Source organism: Mus caroli, chromosome 3, assembly GCF_900094665.2.
Source record: "Mus caroli chromosome 3, CAROLI_EIJ_v1.1, whole genome shotgun sequence".
Classification (NCBI taxonomy): Eukaryota; Metazoa; Chordata; class Mammalia; order Rodentia; family Muridae; genus Mus; species Mus caroli.
Window position 1 is genome coordinate 14,721,814 of NC_034572.1, and position 21,815 is coordinate 14,743,628.

Genomic DNA, 21,815 nt, shown 5'->3' on the forward strand with positions numbered 1-21,815 from the left:
CCTCCCCTCCCCTCCCCTCCCCTCCCTCCTCTCTCGCTTAGTCATACCTACACTTTTGTGAAAAAATGCCTTTTTTTGAGACACACTCTTGCTGTGTAGCAAAGATTGGCCTCTAAATCACAGCTGTCCTCCTGTTTCAGCTTTCCAAGTACTGGAATTAGAGGTCTGTGCCATCATACTATATGCTACACAACTTCAATTGCAAAAGCAAACACTGGAAGTGTCATGGAGGGTCAACTGGAGAGGCTGGTCATGGCTGTTGAGGTGGGGTGCTTACTGCTGACAATGCACAGGGCTTACAGCAGTGGGCCTGTCACAGCTATGGAGTTCTGGCACATGAAAAAACAGCTATATGATTTTGTTGAAAAGTCTGTGCACTTAGTTTTATTTTCATGCAATATTATTGTAATGAAAACCAATCCGCTCCTCCCTCTCCATGTCCCAATGCAACTTCCCATTTTATACAGGCTCCAGAAATGTCTACACACACACAAATGTGTCTGAGCATATGATTACACTCATGCTCTCCATGTGCTGCTCTTATGCATATAAGAGAGATCAGTTTTCTTTCATGTGAGACTAATAATGTACACTCTTCTATGATCAGTTTTTAAAAAACGAATTCTTCCATATGTTCATTTTTTTTACTGAAGTATACAATCATGTAAAATAACATTTATTTTAGATGTTTACAGATGTATGTCTTAATTTAAGTACTCTGGTAGCTGCTATCCTAATTAAGACATAAAACATTTCCATCACCCCAGCAAATCTGTTCTGAATATTCTTCTATTTGATTATCTGGGCTTTTAATGGTCAGTCATCATTTAACTTGTCTAGGTCAGCTTTTCCCCACCCATATACTTGGATATATATATATACACATATATTTATATATATACATATATTTATATATAGATGAGTGTTGTGCAATTCCTTATGTATAATAAAATAAAGTATACTTTCTCTTTTTCCCCCTCACACATGATGTTTTTGCAATCTTTGTTGCTGCATATATCTTCAGTTTCTTGTAGGAGGAAAGCACACCTTGCGTAGAAATCATTAAGCATCATTATACTATGTGATTCTTTGTGTCTAGCTTCTCTTTCTAATCTATAAAGGTGAGAAAACAGAAGAATTAAAATGTAAATTTGAGGAGCAACCTTGAGATGTCAAAACGGAATAGCAGTGGTATGTAGTAAGATATTGACTGCATGGGGCTAAAGAGATGGTGCAGTGATTATAAGGACTTGCTGCCTTTTCAGAAGACCCAGGTTCAGTTACTAGCATGTACACACTGGTTCACAACCATCCTTATCCTCAGTTTCAAGGGATCCAATGGCCTATTCTGATTTCTGTGGGCGTGCGCGCACACACACACACACACATAGGGTGCACATACATGCAGGAAGATACATATACACATTAAAATATACTAGTGGACATACTGATATGGAAGGGGGAAAATGTCAGGGCCTCAGTCCTAGAGAAACAGTTACAGGCATTTGGGAAATTTCAAGAGAGGGAGAGATGGTCTTCTCCATGAAAGGGCCTCCAATGGTTATCCAATACCAGTGGTAAGCCCTGAGATATACTATCAGGTAACATTATATGGACTGAGCAGGTTATATGGATGCATTGTGTGTGTGTGTGTGTGTGTGTGTGTGTGTGTGTGTAAAAGAAATAGAAGCCATGGATTAACAAGAGAGCAAGGAAAGGTATATGGAAGGCTTGGAGAAAGGAAAAGGAAGAAATTTTGCAATCATAATTTCAAAATAATTTAAACACAAGATAAATATATTTTTAAAAAGATACTGACATGAATCCAAAGGGACTATTTTGTGAGCAACAATGCAGTATATTCTGAATTGGAGTGAGGGCCCCAGTTCATCTATCCCAACTAAGGCTATAGGCTCCATGCACTAGGACTGGAAGTGGCATTTGCGCATTTCCCAAGCACTGGGTGATGCCTCCACAGTCACTGATGTGACCACGCTCCTTATTTTTCTGAGTATGTTTGCAGTAATGTTACTTTCTATTGTCCTTGAGGCAAGCACAATACCATGCAGTATTATATGTCCATCTCTGAAGCTCTTGGTTCTCCATGAGCAAGACCTTCAGACCTTCCTGTTGTCCTGAATGAGTCCAGCTCTTGTCCGTGAGAATGGTTCTGGTACCTGCCTTCAGCAAGGCTCTTGAAGTCTGGTACCTTCTGATCTAGATGGGCTTCTATGTTTAGACTCAGTGATTTGATTTTTAAAAACCACGAATATATTTCTATTGTACTATTTTTATATTAGTTTATAAGATCTGCTTTATACGTAATATCTACAATGAACATATCTACATTTACTTATGCATGAACATGTAAGTAAAGTATGGTTTTTATAAGTCCTCTAGTCCTTACTTTTTGTATAGCTTTCAGCTGCTGAAAGGCCCAGAGCTTCAAACCACTTTCTGTCACTAGTACTCTCTTTCCACCATTTTCACATTGTTAATCACAAGAAGGGGTCGTCTGCAGTCACATGAGCTTAGAGCTCTTCTTGAATCACCTATCACTGTAATATAAACTTGTTTTAGATCCAAGTACTTCTTAAAAGAAATCATTTTTTTCTTCCAAATATGTGATAATCTCCAAAAATTCCTGTATGTATTCAGTTACACCAGGGGCTTAATTATAAGTTAAAAACTGTCACAGCCCACCAACCCACCCCCAACCCCACTCCAGCAATCAGGCAATCAATGACTAGTTCTTTGTAAGTCAGAATCAAACTCCAGAGAAACAAAAATTTTACTTCCTTTTCAGAGATAAAAATGTTAACAATGCTAATGAAGATCTAAGATACCTTGATTTTTAAAGCCTCCATCTGATAATACAGATGCTAAACATTATCTATCAGCATCCAAGACACCCTGGAATCTATTACACCTTGGTGGATAAATAACTGCTTAAATTATATTGTTCATAACAGTCTTGCTGCCTTTTCCTGGAAAATGTTGACACATAACCCCTGTCTTCTTTCATACTCTAAGTTGCAATGGACCACTTTCTTTCTACTCTAGCTCATATTTCAGTTGGGTCTTCACTGGAAAATTAATCTTTGGCTGTCCCAGTCATCTAATAATCTTTGTAGACTTCTTAATGCTCCTTGCAGCGTCTGTGTTTTGGGAACCAAAGCCAACACTAGGAAATCAGTAAGCAGTAGCATTCTTTAACCTCATTGGCAGTCCATTTCCTACATCATCCTTTCTTGTCAAAGTCACGCCAGCTGGACAGACAGGAAGAGATAGCACCAGCTGGAGCCCCAGGTCCTATTCCTTCTATTCCTTCCTCACAAAGCCTTAAAGGCATCCTTCTATCCTCGAGATACAGAGCATCTCCTCACTGATGTTAAGGATGCAGTTGCTCTTCCTTGAACTGCCGCTGCTTGTTGGCCCATGCTGTTCTGTGTGTGAGCCCTACAAATGGGGAGATGGGACTGTCTGCACACCCTCTTGCCTCCCCTTCTGTGCCTCTGGGATTTTTGTGACCGCCTCTGGGATTTTGTGACCGCCTTCTTGGGCCCAAGCTTGTAAGAGCCCCCTCACTATCTGTATCCACTGCAGCAGAGGCAGACAGTAGTTTCTTGACTCTAGCACAACCAGGTTTGCTTTTCAGTGATTTCCTCTTAGCAAATGCACTGTAAAACCATAGCACAAATAATGCAATACGTAAAATTCAGAGAACTATACAAAGAAGAGGAAATGAATAATAGAAATCTAAAATGTCTTACTCAAAGCATCAAGTCTCCCTTCCCTAATCCTTGCTGTACATTTTGGGTTTAGAAAATCAGGTCTACCCACTGAACAGCACATTATGGTTATTTTCTCTGCTTCTTAGAAACAGAATTTCAAATGCCTTTACAAGCAGATGTTACTTTCTTTAATGTTAACACTTTTAAGAAATCACTGTTTAGTGCATACTATATTTGGGTTTCCACAGAGAAACAGAACCAATAGGATATATTTATAAAATAAGGTGTTGATTTTATGATTTGGAAGGTAACAAATCCTAGGATCCAGAGTGAGCAGTCCTGAGACTCAAGGAAAACTGGAAAGCAGCTGTCTCTGCAACGAGCTGTCTTTCAGGAGATGAGAGGGTTATGCACTCTAATCTCAGGGAGGGTAAGTTTTTGATCTCTATAAGTCTCTAGCTGAAGATGAGTGGCAGGTGCTTTTTGGGGGGGTCTACTGATTGAAATACTAACTTTATCCTAAACACATTCACACAAAAAGAGTAATGTTAGAACAAATATCTAGGTACCCTGTAGCCAGGCAAGTTGGCACATAGAATTAGCCATTCCACCAAAGAACAATTAATTGAAACAATGATCCTAAGTGGAAAGTCATCCAGTCTCCATCTGATAAACACTTTTTTGACTGTACCACATTTGTATATTTTAGAAATGCAGAAAGAAGTCCAGAGAGTTGAGTAAGTTTATCTAAGTAGCTTAACTTGTGAAAAGAGAGCTGGGATCCCAACCCTCTTACATGCCTTAGCTGGGTGTGGGCAGTTTCCCAAGTGTCTCAGAGTTGCTCCCTCCCTAGGAAGAAAGCACTGAAGGCATTAGCTATTGCTCAAAGCTCAGGGAACGCACTGTCCTGTCTTCATGTGTGAACATGCTGGACTTGGGCAGCATGCCGGTACTCGAAGGCCCCCCCCTCTCCTTTGCTTTGCAAGGGCTCCATGGAACATTAGTAGTTACTGTTTACTGAAAGCCATACCCTTGTGCTTCAGATGTTCACTCTTTAGGGCTTATCACAGCTCTGTGCTCCCCCCACTGCCCACTTGGCTGTAGAGGGGCAGCATTCCAGGCCTGCCACAGGCTGGAATGGGTAAGGATTCTGAAACATCTCTTCAAAACTGTCCCCATGGGCCAGTCCAATCCTGTTCCATTCCTCCCCCAAATTTTTTATGAACAGCTTAAAATGTTCACACATCAATCATGCCATAGGTGCATGCTGCCTGCTGATTCACTCAGCATGGGTTGGGCCTTCCTCTATGGAGATGGTGCTTGTTCAACAGTGCTGTCGTTCTCCTTTGCCCATTCCCCTCCTGCTCTACACTTTAAGAAAACACTGTTTAGTAACACGCTTAACTCCAAGTGCCTAAATCTATCTTATACACACAGATTCCTTTGTCCTGGACCCTTATAAGCCCTCTCTGGTTGCTCCTGGAGTTTCATTCATTATGATAATATACTTAGTCCCGACAGTGCTGTTGAATTGATTTCGACAACAGCAAGCACCTAATTTTTCCAGAGAGAAGCACTGAGACTGAAGAGAATGAGTTCCTTATCCATGGTCACATACAAGCTACATCTCCCAGGCCAGGTCTTCTAGTGTAGCCTGTAGATATCGGCTCTGAGGGCATGGAGTGAGGGGACCCTCCTGCCCCCATCCAGTGTGCACAGATCACAGAGCAGGTCACATCTGGGGCAGCATCTGTGGGAAGGCCTCTGTTGAAGATCAGCATCATGGACAGCAGCATAGGTGCAGTGCAAAGAAAGATTAGAAGAAAAATGGGGACAGAGGAGGACACACTTTACTGACTAAAGCAGGGCTGCATGGTCATCATGCTTCGGTGGAAGGCCCAAGAAAGGGCTGTGAGTCCTATCACCTGCTAAGTGACTCAGTTAGGTCCTCTATTCCCAGTAGAAGTGGCCTTAGCTACTTCTGTGAATATCATGTATTCAGAGAAGATCAGCTCATGGTTTAAGTGTACTGCACTTAGGTCAGTGAATTCTCCACCCCACTGTCACAACCTGTACTCACATGCCTGCGTTCCAGAAGAACTTGGTCTGACTTTCCATGTGGTACTGGTTCCAAAGCTGTGACCCATATTATTGAAGGTGAACAATCTCAGGCAAGGCTTCTGAAGATGGCAGACCAATCGGCACACAAGGAAACACAGCCCTCAGTACTAACAATTCTCAAATTAGAAGAAGTATCTTGCTTTCAAGGCTTTTCCACTTCTTCTTTTAGCCTGGAATAAATGAACTGTAGGTGCTTTGCCAACGGTGGACGCTCTGTATAGAAGTAGCACTCTCCAGAGGTGGTGACCAAGGGCTCCCTAGAGCCTGTGGACAGAGAACCTACTTCATACATGACAGGGGTTCTCAGAGTTAGGATGCATGTTCCTACCCAGGTTCTGTTAATAACTGTGGTTTCTTTATGACAGTGTTGTGGGCCTGGCTTGTTGGCTTGTAAGACTTTGTCTCAGTTGTTGCATGCATCAAATATATCCACAAGAAAGTGCTTTGTTGACAATAGAACACCATTTCTCCCCCAAGTTGAGAGCTGGTGTCTTTTGCTAGAAGCAAGGTGGGGATGATGAGGAGACCAGTCGATTGGTGCAAGTCTCCATTGAATCAACAGGAACGTGAGTGCTTTCTAGGAATAGCTCACCAGTTCCTGTGGGTAACACTGTACTCCACTGGGAGACACACAGCCAAGTGTGAAGAGCTTTGAAGAGTTAGGGATGTTGACAAAGGCATAGCTAGCTAGACTTAGTCTGACAGTCTTAGATGAATAGGAAGGAGGTTGGAGAAAGGAGCACAACTGACAGATTTGGGGAGTTCAGACATGTTAGTGAGTCATAAATACAATGGCATATTTAGAAGGGAGGTGGCTGGCAGGACAGGTCAACGGTGAGTGTGTGCCAGGCTGGAGCTTGCTGACAAGACTGAAGACGTGAAGGACCTGTGCAGGATAAGGGACTGTAGGAGGATGAAAGTGGTGAATGAGAGGGACACGAGGTCAGAAAGGCCCCTAGCCTAATAAATGGTATGCAGAGAGTGAGATCTATGCCAAGGTTATGTGGGAAGATGAAGAACCAGACTGAGGCTGTGCCAGGATGAGAATCTGTAGGTCGCAGGGATACCAAGGGTCAGGGCAATGTATCCAGAAGAGCTAGAGAGGAAGGGATGTCCAAAAACACACACGAGATTTAAAATTATAACCTAGCCAGTACACATAGAATCACCATTGTGATTGCAGGGTATGGGAAACCGGTGATTCGGTGTGAGAAATATTTGAAGTTGAAAATGACTGCTTACGGTTACTCTGTTTTTGAACACTAGAGGGCAGCACAGCCATATAGAATGACAAGTTAGCTTTGTGTTAGGACTGAACTGTATTTGATATCCTGGTTGAGTTTTTAAGAAAGTTTCAGAAAAGACCTTTTAAAGACATGCATGCACAGGGGCCTCAGGAGCCTGGGGCAGAGAGGCATCGAGATAAGTGCTTGGTACTCACCCTTCTATATCTTAGTTAGGGTTAAACACCATGACTGAAACAACTGGGGAGGAGAGGGTTTATTCAGCTTACTCTTCCACAGTACTGTTTGCTACTGAATGAAGTCAGGACAGGAACTCAGAGCAGTGTCCTGGAGGGAGAAGATGCAGAGGCCATGGAGGGGTGCTGCTTACTGACTTGCTTCTCATGGCTTGCTCAGCCTGCTTTCTTATAGAACTCAGGACCACTAGCCCAGGCATGACACCACTCGCTGACCATGGTCTGGGTCCCTCCGCTATCACTTAAGATTAAGAAAATGCTTTACAGCTGGATCTCATAGAGGTGTTTTCTCAATTTCAGACGACTCTGTGTGTGTCAAGTTGACATTGAACTAACTAGCCAGGACATTATACTTGTCAATTCCTAGTCACACACGAGAGCTACCTTGTCTATGGGTCCAGGTTTTTACCTCTGGAAGCTAGTCCTTCATGCTGACTTGGCTTGGTTGTAATGTAGTATCTAAAAGTAAGATCTGGTGGGGAGGCAGTGGGAGAAAAGCTGAGGGACTGTTTTGTGGCTCTCATATCTGTGGAGTTGTGGTGATAGGGACAGCTGGACAGTCTGTGTTTGTGATATGGAACAATCCAGAAAACCTTGTAACGCTTCCAAGAGTCTGAAAGGATGAGGAGCAGGGCTGTAAGTGGGTAGCATGTAGCTCAATGGTGATGAGTGTCAGTGGGACTGCTTTCCAGGAGATATACAGTATAAGAACTTGTGGATGGCAGGCAGAGTGTTCGGCTGAGGAGACAGCACCAGCACAGGGGCCCATCTGATCCTGCATGTCTGGGACCTAAGGGTGTCAGTGTTGAGGAATCTGCAAAATGTTACCCACCGTGTTCTGAAAGGGGCCTTTCTACTCCCATCACTGGGAGAGTCTGCTCAGCTGTGGATGCACAGTTCCAGGCACCTCCAGTTGACACTTAGTAAGACTAAGATCTGCAGGCCAGACCTGGAAGATGGATTGTAGCCACTAGCTGCTTGCAACTCAATTCTGACTACCCATTCTGTGAGCTGTTCTTGCAAAGATCCACTGGGGACCCTCGAGATTTATGCAGTCTCTGGTGTACTAGCATAGTGGGCCAGGAGACAGACAGACAGAGCCACTCAGCCTCCCCAGTGACCATAGACATGGGGATGCAGATGTGTACTCGAAGAAGGGACACACGTTGTCACTTAAAGCTAATGTGTCCAGCTCAGCTTCTTCAAATTTAACAAGAATATATAAATGCAGCTTCATAGCTGAGCACTCAAGCCCAGCTTTTAACCTTTCATGATTGATGTTTTTCTTTGGGAAAAATCACGTGACCACAAGTAACCAGATCTCTTTCTTAAATGGACAGGGGATCCTAAAATGTCTGTGACTCGTGAAAAGAAAGCATTTAGGGAGGTGCCAAGTGTGGCTTATGTGAGGTTTATCTCTAGCATCTCCTTCTCTTTCCAGGACACGTCTGTTACCCAGTTAAAGCTCCATTCGAAAGGGGGCATCCTCCGACGCCATCACCACACATACTGTATCTCGGTTCCATGTGCTCGTTCTTTTGTAGGCTGCCTGACTGCATTCACACAAGAATGTGCAGAACAATCTTTATAACTGATGTCCTATTAAAAGAGAATTTTGTGCTGAGCGGGTCACTTGAGCTTATCTGAACCGGAGACAAGGGCGGCCTGTGGAGTCACTGGCCAAGGTTCTGTTTACCGATACTCTGTCAAAGAAGGACATCTGTTGGGCTCAAACTTCCTTGGTTTATTACAGTAATTTCTTATCATAAGTAAGCAACTCGGTGTTTAAATTTCACACATGTGAAATATATATTGTATTTCCAGGCAGGTAACAAGACTCCGTCAATATTTTCTCAGTCACATGGTTCTCAGATTAGAGATTTACTTAAGTAAGGTGGGCCTCATTAGTAGTTCCATGTTTAAAACCATTACTTCTAGCTTTCTTGAGCTTCCCTCAGACATGGGTCATGGGTTGGTATGAAAGGAAACAGCAAGCCCCAATTCCCCCTGCAGTTATACACTCTTGAAGCAAAGCTCTTTAATGAGTTAGAACTTTGTCTCATCCAGGCTGTCTCCTACCTGTAGCTGCACCCATCTTGATCTTCTTTATAGTATAAAATGACTCAATAAATACTTTCTTTCTTTCTTCCTTTCTTCCTTCCTTCCTTTCTTCCTTTCTTCCTTCCTTCCTTTCTTCCTTTCTTCCTTCCTTCCTTTCTTCCTTCCTTCCTTCCTTCCTTCCTTCCTTCCTTCCTTTCTTTCTTTCTTTCTTCCTTCCTTCCTTAAAGATTTATTAACTTTTTTATTTATATGAGTGCACTGCAGCTGTCTTCAGACACACACTAGAAAAGTGCATTGGATCCCATTACAGATGGCTGTGAGCCACCATGTGGTTGCTGGGAATTGAACTCAGGACCTCTGGCAGAGCAGTCAGTGTTCTTAACCACTGAGCCATCTCTCCAGCCCGAATACTTTCTTTTTAAAAGTACTATAAGCATGCTTTATTTAGTATAAATTATAACATAGAAAGGGAATCCCATGTATGGAATGGGGATCCGTTCTGAGCCAGTCAAGATTGATAACCCAGGGGCAAACTTTGGGCCAGCAGATGAAAAAAAAAAAAAAAAAAACTAGGATGGGAATGTCAGGTGCAGGAAGGATGATGGTGAAGGAGAACTTAGTGTTTTCATTGAGAGGAGCTCAGGGCACCAAGTGTGAGGCATGGGGAAGTTGATAAGATATTGAGGGTTATTAAACACTGAGCTGGTAGAGTCTCTTCTAAGCTTAGGCTGGCAAGATGGCTCAGCAGGTAAAGGTACCTTGAGTCTATCCCTGGACACACACATCCCCATGGTGGAAGAAGAGAACCTATTCTCCAATATTGTTCTCTGACCTCCACATTCCCATCATGCACATGAATGTCCTGCCACAAAGTATACAAATAGATGTAACAATAATAGAAACAAAACCACCTGAGTTCTCACGACTCATTCTGCAACGGTGTTCAGGCCACCACAGGGACACACTCAACTCTTGTCTGTGTGATCATGAAGGCAATAAGGCCTATCTACTGAGTTTTAAAACAGAGAAACTCTCTCTTTGTTTTACTACTTACATGGTTTTAGGACTTACGTGAGATAGTTGCACCAGAGTCAGCTATTCCAACCTCTAGCATCGGCATCACCCATGTCACCGTGTCCTATCACCACCAGCAGCCTCGGGGCCACCATCGTTGACTCACCAAGCTTTGGGCAAAGTGCCTTACATGATAGAACAGGAAGCAGTTTCCATTTGTATAAATCACTCAATGTAGCGATGAGTTAGAAGCCTGAGATAAAACCTGTCAGGATTGCATGTCTAACCTCTTAGAGCACCTCCAGTACACGAGGTTCTGATTTGGGGAGGGAGGAAAAGAATAACCTCCCTTCCTTCTGATGCTCCTCCTCCTCCCTCTCTTCTCCCCCCTCCCCTTGCTCCTCTTCCTCCTTCTATTTTGTCACTTCTGTGTTTGAGTCAGGATCTCTCTACATAGCAGCCTTGGTTGTCCCTGAAATTCACTATTTAGACCAGGCTGGTCTTAGACCATCAGGGGTCCTCCTGCCTCTGCTTCCTGAGTGTGGGGATTAAAGGCATGCGCCACTACTACACCTGGCATTATTGCTTTGAAAAAGATTTTATACAATATATTCTGATCAGTTTCCCCTCTCCCAACTCCTCCCAGACCCCCCAACTTCCTCACCCACCCAATCCCGTGCCCCCCCTCTCTCTCCTTATAAAACAAACAAAAACCAAGCTAGAATAAAAAAATAAAAACCACAAGAATCAGCACACACACACACACACACACACACACACACACACACACACACCTTCTTAATTAGCCCATACTAGCCCCAGAAAGCAATGGGCTATTTGAGTCTGTACTCTGTACATTGATACTTTGTAATAGTCATGGGAAATATTAAAGAGCCCATGTGCTGTTCTGTGTTTTACACAGGAGATGAGTAAAGAGAGCAGCATGTGTAAATGCAAGCCAACGGGGATGTTATCTCAGTTACTAGAGCTTGAATAAGTCCTGTGGAACCTAATTTGACTCTGTTTTTAATCTCATGGATGCTGTTACCTTCAGCAAATGTTTCCTTCAGAAACCTGAGCTGTGGAAAGTTCTTGCAGAGGGCAGGCACCCAGCTGGCAAGTGTTTTCCACATTACTGAGCTGAAGAGCTCTCTGCTTCTGCTCTCTGATGTGGGGTCAACAGCAACTCTCAACTGGGCAGCTCCCTATACCACGTGAGAAACTCGTTAGCCCAACCACACTGCAGGATCTTGCTTTGGGTTAGTTTGAGTGACCATAGGCCTGACCTATGGAGATTCACTGCCAGCCATTCTTGAGCACTTTAATTTAGTTCTTTCCCTATAGCCTCCTAAGGTTCTATACTTTCTACATATTTCTATAGTTGCCCAAATTAAAATCTCAGGCCCCTTGTAACTTTAAAATTATATAAAAATGTTATTCACCATTTTATATAATTCTCCAGGTGGGAGACAATAAGACTCAACTTTGAAACCAGGCTGGTTGGCTTTGAACATAACCTTACCAAGAAAAAAAAGTTTAAAAACTTATAAACTCATAAAACTTACAAAATAAGGAACTAGCCTGTGTACTCTCCTGTGCCATATAGCATTTGATTCTATAGAGTCATTCCTCAGTTACAGTTGAGAGACTGTCACAGTGGTGGCTGACAGCATCTTCATCTTACAGAATCAAAGAAATGACCTGTCTTTTCCTTTCCAAATTCACTTAACATAATGAAGCCTGACTAGATTGTTGATTCCCACGAAACTTCCAAGTTATGTCATGTGGCTAAATATGTAGTCCAGTGATAAAGAAGTTACCTGGCATGTTGAAATACTGGATTCCATTACCTGCATCATAGACAAAACCAAGTGAAACCCCACATCCAAACCAATGAAGATGACAATGACGACGACGACGACGATATGTAAACAGTTGTCCCTAGTCGGACTTGTCATCTCTGTGATAAAATACCTGACAAAAGAACTTAAAGAGGGAAAGATTTATTCTGGCTCATGGTCTTGGGTATTTCCATCCATGCTTTTCTGACTCCATGTACTTTGGCAGAGCACTGTGGAAGTAGTAATATGTGGAGGAGGAGTCTGTTCATCTCACAGAGAGGGAAAGGGACTGGGGCTTATGCATGACCTTCTAAGCTACATCTTTAATGATCTATCTCTTCTAGCTAGGTCATCTCTCAAAATAATAGAACCACCTGAATGATGGGTTCAACCCATGGGACTGTGAGGGATATTTCATATTTGAACTATAGCAGTGACGTATAGAGGTGATATAAATTGTAACAGGGATAGCAACATTGCCTTTATTCATGGTGTTAGGAAGCCTTTGCACAAAAACAATGTACACTTGTGGGAGGTATTATTTAAAAAAGGTGCAATTCACGCTATGGTCAGCAGGATGCAGTGGGCTGGCCGGCCTGTTCTCATCTTGTGGAGATTCTCTGATTCAGAGCTCCAAAATCTCTCCACCCAATTTGCTAAGTTCCTACATTCGGGTTGCTACCATGCCAACCCCATGTTTCAAAATTCTTGCAAACCCACACTTTGCTGCCCTACCTTTCTCTCTGGAACCCATTTGAGCTTCTGCGTGAAGGAAAACACTACAGAAACTTAGTTCAGAATCAATGGTAACTCAGTCTCTAGGCACAACAACTAGAATCCTAATCTTGTAAGCCATATTAAATATAAATCTTCCGGTGGAAGACCTAAATCTTGCAAGCCATCTAAACCAGGGATCATCTTGTCCTCCCCCTGTCCCTGTCCAAAAGCTCCTGTCTCTCTCCTGCCTCTTCTCTTCCTCCCTCCAACCCAGAAGTCCCGTCTACTTGTCCAGTGATTGGTTTCTTTGTTCACTAGATGAAGGTTCACAAAAAGTCACCTGAGTGTGTGACTCATTCCTCCATCCAGACAACCCCTCCTGGGAAAATGGAATTAACATCAAAATACAAACAGCACCAGGGACATCCACAACATATCCTCAGACTCCTGTGTAGATAGATGTTTTAGTTGTACGTTGAAGGGCTTTGTCTGATGGATGACATGGCAAATTCTGTGCTAAATTATTACTTATTTCTTCAAATAATCCTAACCATATGTTTCTCCTTCAGTGGTACACAGGAAAAAGATTAGTGTACTAGTTCATTTTGTATTACAGTGACCAAAATACTTAGCAAAGGCAACCTGAGAAAGGGTTCATTCTGGCTCATGATCTTAGTCCATCAGTGGGGAAAGCAGGGCAGCAGTGTAGTCTATAGCAGCAAGAAAATATAACAGAGAGCCTGTTCATAGCATGAAAAATAGATTCAGGTTACAGAACCAGGGATTGAATGTAGAGAGAGTCTCTTATGCACTGTGTGGAAGCATCACCTGCCAATGAAAAGCTGATTACCTAATAGCTGGGGCAGGAAATAGAAGGTGAGACATTCAGCATCAAGAGAGATAGGAATTCTGGGAAAGAGTCAAGAGTGGGAGAGTCACCACCAGGACTCAGAGGAGACCGAAGTATGAAACTGAGGAGAGGTATGTGGCATACATAGACTCAAATAAATGGGTCATATAAGTTATGTGCTAGTCGGGGAATGAGCCAAAGCTTATGACCTAGGCATTTATCCATAACTAAGTCTCAGAGTTGTTATTTCCAGTGATGGGGGGTGGGAGGGTGGGGGTGGGTGGGAAACCCCAAGCCTACATCTTGGTATAACTTTCAGAGGTTTGTTCATAGTGGTAACTTCCATTTTTCCCTACCTCCTGAAGTTTCCAGATTCTCCCAGTGGCACTAAGAGCTGGGAATCAAGGATTCAAAACGTGTCCCTAAGGCACATTTTGGTTCAAATCACAATTAGCATCTCACACTCCTCACACCATCATGGCTCTCACTCTTTCTCCTCGAAAAAGGTCCCTTTACCTGAACTTTGGCTTCTCCAGTGTGACCACTCACACCACATAGTCTAGGGCATTTTAGGTCAGTTGCTTCTGAGCCGTCTGTCAGTTCTTCTTTTACTAATACCATCTGAAATACTTTCCTTCCAGAAAGTCACCCAAGCTCTGGGTAGATCCTTTGGCGATGTGTATTCAGAAACCTTCTATATCTAGGTGTGTGATAGACAGCATCTTATGTATACCAATATACACTAGGATGCCCCCTTTATTCCTCCAGGGTTAAGCACCCAGGGCCTTTCTGCATTCTCACCCATCTGTTTGACATATACCAGCGGCTGCCCCATGTGGTTCCTTTCTGTGGGTGTTTTGTTCAGGGAAGTGCTGCCAGACCTGTTTACTGTGTTAGAGGAACCTGGAGCATCTTCCAGCGGTCCTTCTTTCATTCTTCCCTGAATGGCTTTTGACTTCAACCTCTTCTGTACCTCTGAGACACAATATCCCTGTGTTCTTTTTCCCCTTCTTCTTTTAAACTTACTATCTTTCTAGCACTCAGTCCTGTGACTGGTATGAAAAAACAGGCCTATAAGAACCCGTGGTTTTGATTTTGTTCTATTATTTTTGTTGTTGTTTTTTTTTAAAAATGCTTTGTTGTTTAAACACACTTATACTTCAACTTCACCCAAGAGTTTTACAATACACTTTTAAAGCTAATGACTTAAGCAGTACCAAAATATTAGTGACTTAAGAAGAGTAATAAAGTGAGAAAAAATACTAAATTTTACTGAAATGTTGTTATTAAGTTGAATTTGGAACACATGCTGTAGTTCTTTATTGAAAGCTATCTATACCTTGTTAACACAGCAACTATTTTCATTTCTTTAAGAGGAGACTATCTTTAGGCTGAAGTGATACTAGAGTTTGAATATTTAGCTCTCAAGTCTCTTTAGGGTTGTGCCCGCACTCCTATTTTTCCGAGTGACAGATGCTTTCTAAACTCTGACTGGAAATGAGGATGAATGAGACTTTTGTTCTTTGGTAGTTAAAATACAAACGCCCTCTAGAGGAGGAAGGAGTTCTGCAATGAGTTTACAGAATGGCTTTAGGTTTCATTGTGCTAGGGAGGCGACTCCACTTTAACTCTCCGGAACCAAGTTTGCGAGCAGCATAGGCTCCACCTGAGACTGTCACCAGTATGCTGTTTTTTCATGTGACTTTCTTGTGTGAGCATTTGTGGCTGCTTAGAGAGTAAACGATTGTTAGCTGGGTGAACTGGGGGCCTCTTGACAAAAGGCTTATGTGACGCTAGAGAGAGAATTGTATCAATATACAAACCATTAAAAAACCCCTTTACTATTTCCCAGTAATTTTAACTCAACCTTACACCGAAAAAGACATTGAGCTCTGAAAGAAGCCACTCAGTAGGTAAGGCAAGCAGAGAAATCCTGTTGGAAGCACAGGGCTGTTCCACGGTTGAGTGGGCTGAGCCACGCACCAGCTAATGAAGGGTGGAGGCTGCGTAGTTTAGTGTCACGATGCTCTGTAATAGCAGACTGTATGGTCATGTATGTTTTATTTGGCCTTTGTTATGTTTTCCAAAGGGATAACCAATTGGCTGATAAAGTAACAAATGAAAAGTAACCTGACTCCACTGACCTGTGCAACCCAGCAGGAAGGATGGAAAAGAGGGGCCCTTAGCCTTGCCACAGTAGGACGGGTATGGAGCAGAGCTCCGTTCCTTGCTGCCTCCGTCTTCTGTCTCTCTGCACATCTGTTTCCAGACTTGGTGAAAACAGCAAGTTCTTCCCGTCGGAGGACAGAATTGGAGTCATAGGAACAGGTACCCTGAGATATTGGAAACACGGCAGAATTGCCCCATTTTCAGGTTACTGTCTATATAAATACTGATGCAATTAAGAAGCAAAGTGATGATTATGCTAGGAACAGTGGTTATTTTTAAGTCATGGCGTGTTATTTAGACTGTGAAAGTTTTGTGCCACCAAATTGAATTCAAATGAAGAAATAGATGTCACAACAAATGGCACAGCTTGCTCATTTCCTCAGTAACAGCCACTGTAGGGTGTTCTCTGTGTTGTACCAGCTATTCTCCTGGCCCACACTAATTTCTTCTAGTTATGAAAGAACCATGCTATGAAAGGCATAGTTTGATTGTTTTTTTTTTATTTTTCATAATTCACATAGTAGTGATAGATGAAGTTTCTGCTTTAAGAAGAAAATCTTATTTTGACGTGTAAGGATACCCTTAGACACCTGGGATTAGAACATTTAGAATATTAGTTTCATTGTGATGCAGCATCCATCTCCAGTATAGCTGAACCTCCTTTCAGTTCTAACTATGGTCCAGAAGCAGGCATGCAGTTTGGTAACAGTGGTCACTGCTCTAAGTTGTTATGATGCTAGTAGAATTATAATGCAGCCGGAAAGTCAGTTTACTGTGAACTTCAGCTCAGAAGGTCAAGTATTATGTATTGCATGATCCAGTGTCAGCTACTTGATGACTTCGCAAGGCAACATTTCCCCCCATTGGACGGCATATAGCTGAAGGATAATGAGTAACTGTAAGGATGTGAATTTTGCATAGGAATATTAGAATTTAGAAGTATGGGAAAATACTTTATGAAGATTAAATTTACACACAGGATTAAATATTGTTATAGGCCCATTATTCATTTATGGTGGTTTAGGAAGAGATTTTTTTTTTATAGGCAAGCTTAGCTACTGTTTCTAGGTTTCTATGTAATACTCTGAGACTAAATGACACCTGCATAGATAATATATGAAGAGTCTGGTTTGAGTCTAGCAAGAGATGCTGTGGCTACTTACGCGTGGAGAAAGTTCATGGTTTGCCTGCGCCTTTCAGAGCCAGCCAACTAACAACCACATTGGCCAAGTCTTCATTACGTTCTATACAGTGCAAATGCCTCGTGAATTTTAAAGTACCTTAATTGAGAGACATTGTAGGCCTAAGGAGAAATCTTTAGTACATAAAGCAAAGATGGCATAAAATGCAGTAAACTCCACACCATCCACTGTGAGTATGGATCAACTGATAGCATAAGGCAGTAGTACACTATTAGATTTAACTTAGCAGGATAAATTATAACACAAATTTCTAAAGAAAATGCTGATTTGAAAAAACCCATAAAGTGAAGGATCACCGTGTCTACCTGGATATAGATTTCCATGTAGTAAACTGAGCAGTGAAATCTGCCTTGGTTTTTGCACTGGGAAGAGGAATGTGGAAGCATGGGCCGGAGACAGGCATTTGCCATGATGATGTTTCCAAGACTTCTCTGGAAGGCTTAGGGATAGGCCAATCTCTATTTTTCACTCCAGGGACAATTTTGAAGGCAGACGCCTTAGGAGAAAATAATATTACAGTGGTGTCTGGAGATACTGCCAGGATCGCTTGCCTGCCTTACCCTCAGTGGAAATTATGCTGAATCGGTATGCAAGCACATTGATCTCTCAAAACCTTAGGCATCCCTTGTAAAATGTGAGAATGCTAATGACTAGGATGATTTACTCACAGATACAGATGCTGGTATGCTTGGTAAAGTAATACTGATAACCAAATCTAACACACTCACCTCCTGTCATGGACTGGCCAGCAGGGGGAAGCATTGAGAACCAGGCTCTTTGGGATGGAAGGTGAAGAGGGCTTTTTCATAGCTGACAGGGGCAAGTTTAGCAAAGACCAAAAGGCCTCCAGAATGGGAGGGGTATGTCTTCCAGAGTCCTGAGAGCCGCCATTGAATTATTTGGAGATGCCTCATGGAGTTTTGATGTACAGAAAAGCTTCTTTCCTACTTAATAGACTTACAAACTGGTCTGCAGGCAGAAGTTCCTAAAACTTTATGTGATTCATGAATTTCTGCTTCTTAATGTTTCTTCTCCTATCTTCCTTTCAGAACTCCCTCTTAGTCAACAAACTGGTTCACTGTATGTGCTGAGCAGTGAACCTATCATGACAGCTATCATGGATACAGCTGCAAGGCACTCATAGCCCTGGTCAGGCACAGTGTGAGGCCACATGGTCACTGTCCTCACATTCAGAGTTCTTATGATGAATGAATGAATTACTGGCTGTAAAGGTCTTTTATGAGTCGTGAAGCATCTTACCCACCACCACACACAAAAGAACACTAGCTTTAGAATCAGGTGGTTCCAAACTCAACACTCACCAGTGCAAACATGACCAGTTTAGTTTCACTAGACTCACTTTTATCACTCAAAAACAAACAAACAAACAAAAAACCCTGGCACAATGACATAGGCATTCACACTTGTGACCACTTGGAAGCTACCAACTCATTCTAAACGGCTTCATTAACTGATATACAATATACAAATTATTGACTTACTATGATTAAAACAGTAAAAACTGTCCACTGTGAGTTTAACCTGCTGATTTGGGCAGTGTCTAGAGAGCAGATATTGCTGAAGGGCTGACTTCCTGTAACTCCATTTTCCATGATGATGCATGAACTCTGGGTGTTTATTATTTTAAAGAGAGAGATAGTTATCCTGTGAATCAAGTAACTTACATTAACATACTAACCTATGCCCTCCCTGTGGGCAGACTTCAGAGAATGGCAACTTCTCACTGGGGTGCCAATATATTTGTTTACTGTGAATTCTGTTCCTCAAAGAAGACCCACTTTGGAGCCACATCAGAATCAAAAGGTGTGTAAGGAGCAAGAAGTGAGATGAAACAAATGATTCAGAGCCCCAGGCCATCATGTGGCCAATGAGACTTGAATTCCTTCCTTGGTTCTTCCTCAGATCATCATGTGGCTAATGAGACTTGAATTCTTTGGGTCTTCCCCTTAATGATATGTGGATGGTACAACAAGCCTTCACCTATGTATCTGCCTTTCTGTACATGTCTATGTCTGTTATAGTTTGAATGAGAAATGTCCCCCATACCCAGATTAACACTTGCTCTCCAGCTGGCAGTGCTGTTTGGGAAGGCTGTGGCACCTGTAGGAGGTAGAGCATCCCTGGTGGTGGGCCTTGAGGGTTTGTAGACTGGCCCTGCTTCCTGTTCACTTTCTACTTTCTGAGTATGGCTGTAGTGTGACTAGCCAGTTGCCTGCTCCTGCCAACTTTCCCTGCCTGTTGTCATGTCTTCCTTGCCATGAGAGACTGAACCCCTAAAAAAACTGCAAGACAAAACAAATCCTTTCTCCACTAAGTTGCTTTTGTCAGAGTTATTTCATCACAGCAACTGAAAGTAAGACCAAGACAACAACTGATTACTCTTAAAGACAACACAAAGGGAACCTGGTTCCATCAGTTTTATTATTCAGTTATCTGTGGGTTTCCATATGGTCTTAAAAGCCCAGGAAACATTTATCTACTTAGGATAACTTAAATCCAAGGCAGCTCTTCCCACATCCATCATGCCCTGACCTCTCAGTTTGAATTCCTGCAGGCTTCCTCTTGGACATTCTTCAGTGCTGATACCAGGATCAAGTGATATGACACACACAGAGATGCCCTGACACACAGAAGATATTCTGTAAATGCTGGTTCCCTATTCTCTGTTCCCTTCATGCCACAAACTTTAACAGCCTTATTGGTCAGAATGCGTCCACAAACCAGGACTGGGAGCAGAGTCCAATAGTGAAGACAGACATGAGAGTGAGTAATCACGTTTCACCGAGCAATACAACTACACTGTTCCTCAACCCACAAGCTGTGGAGATACACCTGCCCTCACTGTGTTATGTACTGCTTTGCTTGGCAGTGTAATATATACAACCATAGGATCCATTATCATCCCACACAAATCCTTCCTGAAGAAGAATTTGGGGTTTGAAGGTCTACTCTTCACTCTCAATGTCTCCATTAGCTTTATGATACCACACCTACTTTATAACTCTATCATTGATGTTTTGCTTAATCACATCTAACATATGTGTACTACAACTTGATGCCCCTTTCCACCCCCATCCTTCCTGCCCTTTAAGGTGATGCACCTCTCTGGCATCCAATGGTCCCAAGCATTTCCAAGCATCCCCAGGGCTATAGCAAATGCTTTAATAAGTAAGAGTGAGTCATTGGAGACTTATCCTTCTCTGACCAGACAACAGTGTTGCCTAACTTCTCTGCTAATCCTCTGCCTCTGCTTCTCCTGGGGAAAAACTCAGGCCTACATGTGCTGGAGGCTGCTTCTCCCAGTAAGGTGGTCTCTAGGATCTGGGTCTTTGTCCTCTTTAAATCCTTAACAAGCATTTGAGGATACCTCTCTCTGATGTCTGGCTTCTTTCTCCAGAGGAGCCCAGAAATACTTCGTTGGGTAGGGGATCAGTGACACTGTGTGTTGTGGACTCCATCCTCTCTGTGCTGGGTCCCATTTTGAAGTAGGCCCTCCCTTATGTTTTAGCTTTCAAACCCAGAAGTCCCCTTCAGTAGATAATCAGGAGCATCCTTAGGCTGGAGAGATGGCTCAGCCGTTAAAGCACTTGTGCAGAAGCATGAGGCCTGAGTGGATCTCCAGAACTCTTTAAAACCAGGTGGGCATGACAACCAGCCTGTAATTCCAGCACTCAGAAGGTGGAGCTGGCTCTCCTGAGCAAGGAGCTTACGGAGACTAGCTGTGTGGTTGAGCTCTGAGTTCTACTGAAACCTCCCCCAATCAATAGAATAGAGAGTGATTGAAGACTCTTAAATTTACCTAAGTTGTATAGAAAGAGGGCAGGATTGTCAGAACTCAGGCTTCACCTTCACTGTGATGGAGTCCTGAAAATTTCTACGGATGCTTCCTTTTCTTGAGCCATCAAGTCAGTTTTCATAAAGGACCTGTGTTTTGGTTGTAATGCTCAGGCTCAGACAGCACATCTCCCAAGCAGAATCACTCCTCTAGAATCTGGTTCATCTCTAATCCAAAATTCTGGTTTTATTATTGGCTTTTTTCCCCTTCATGTTTGATATTTGCCAGCAACATCTGCAGACAGTTTGTTCACATTTCAGGCTTGCATAACTAATCAGGTTGCCTTACATGGGTACGACCATAAACTGTTTAGCAGATTACCTTCAGCAACCTTTAATTCTTTTCCTCCCTCTGGATCAGTGACAGAAGTACCCAAGCCGGAGCACTCACAACTGGTGAGGGAGACAGTGTTCAGAAATAAACATCTCTAAGCCCTGATAAGTGGTACATTAGAAGCCAAGCCTGGTAATGTATGCTTGGAATCCCAACCCTTAGGAGGCTTAGTAAGAGAGCTGCTGGTTCAAGACCAGCTTGGGCTGTACAGTGAGAGAGTAGATTTTTTTTCTTAAGTATTCTAGCACTATCCATTAATTTATGGGAGCTATGATATCCTAATTAGCTTTAGTTGTTGACTTGACTCATCCTAGAGTCACTTGAGAAGGAAACCTCCATTGAAGAATTGCCTATGAGAAAGAAATTAGGGAAACAACACCCTTCTCAATAGTCACAAATAATATAAAATATCTTGGCGTGACTCTAACTAAGGAAGT

The 21,815-nt window shown here is 42.6% G+C and overlaps 1 protein-coding gene across 4 annotated transcripts in view; it reads left to right on the forward strand.

The window, feature by feature from the left end:
- Positions 1 to 21,815, forward strand: part of Dnajc5b (DnaJ heat shock protein family (Hsp40) member C5 beta) — a 99,416-nt gene that overhangs the window by 7,915 nt on the left and 69,686 nt on the right. The window contains exon 2 of one of the 4 annotated variants that reach the window (XM_021158368.1): positions 15,908 to 16,146. The exons of 2 other annotated variants lie outside the window; for them this stretch is intronic. The gene's annotated coding sequence lies outside the window, so the exon portion shown is untranslated. Of the gene's footprint in view, positions 1 to 15,907; positions 16,147 to 19,955; positions 19,974 to 21,815 lie in introns of those variants that run through there. One more of the 4 variants, XM_021158371.2, reaches the window with a different exon arrangement.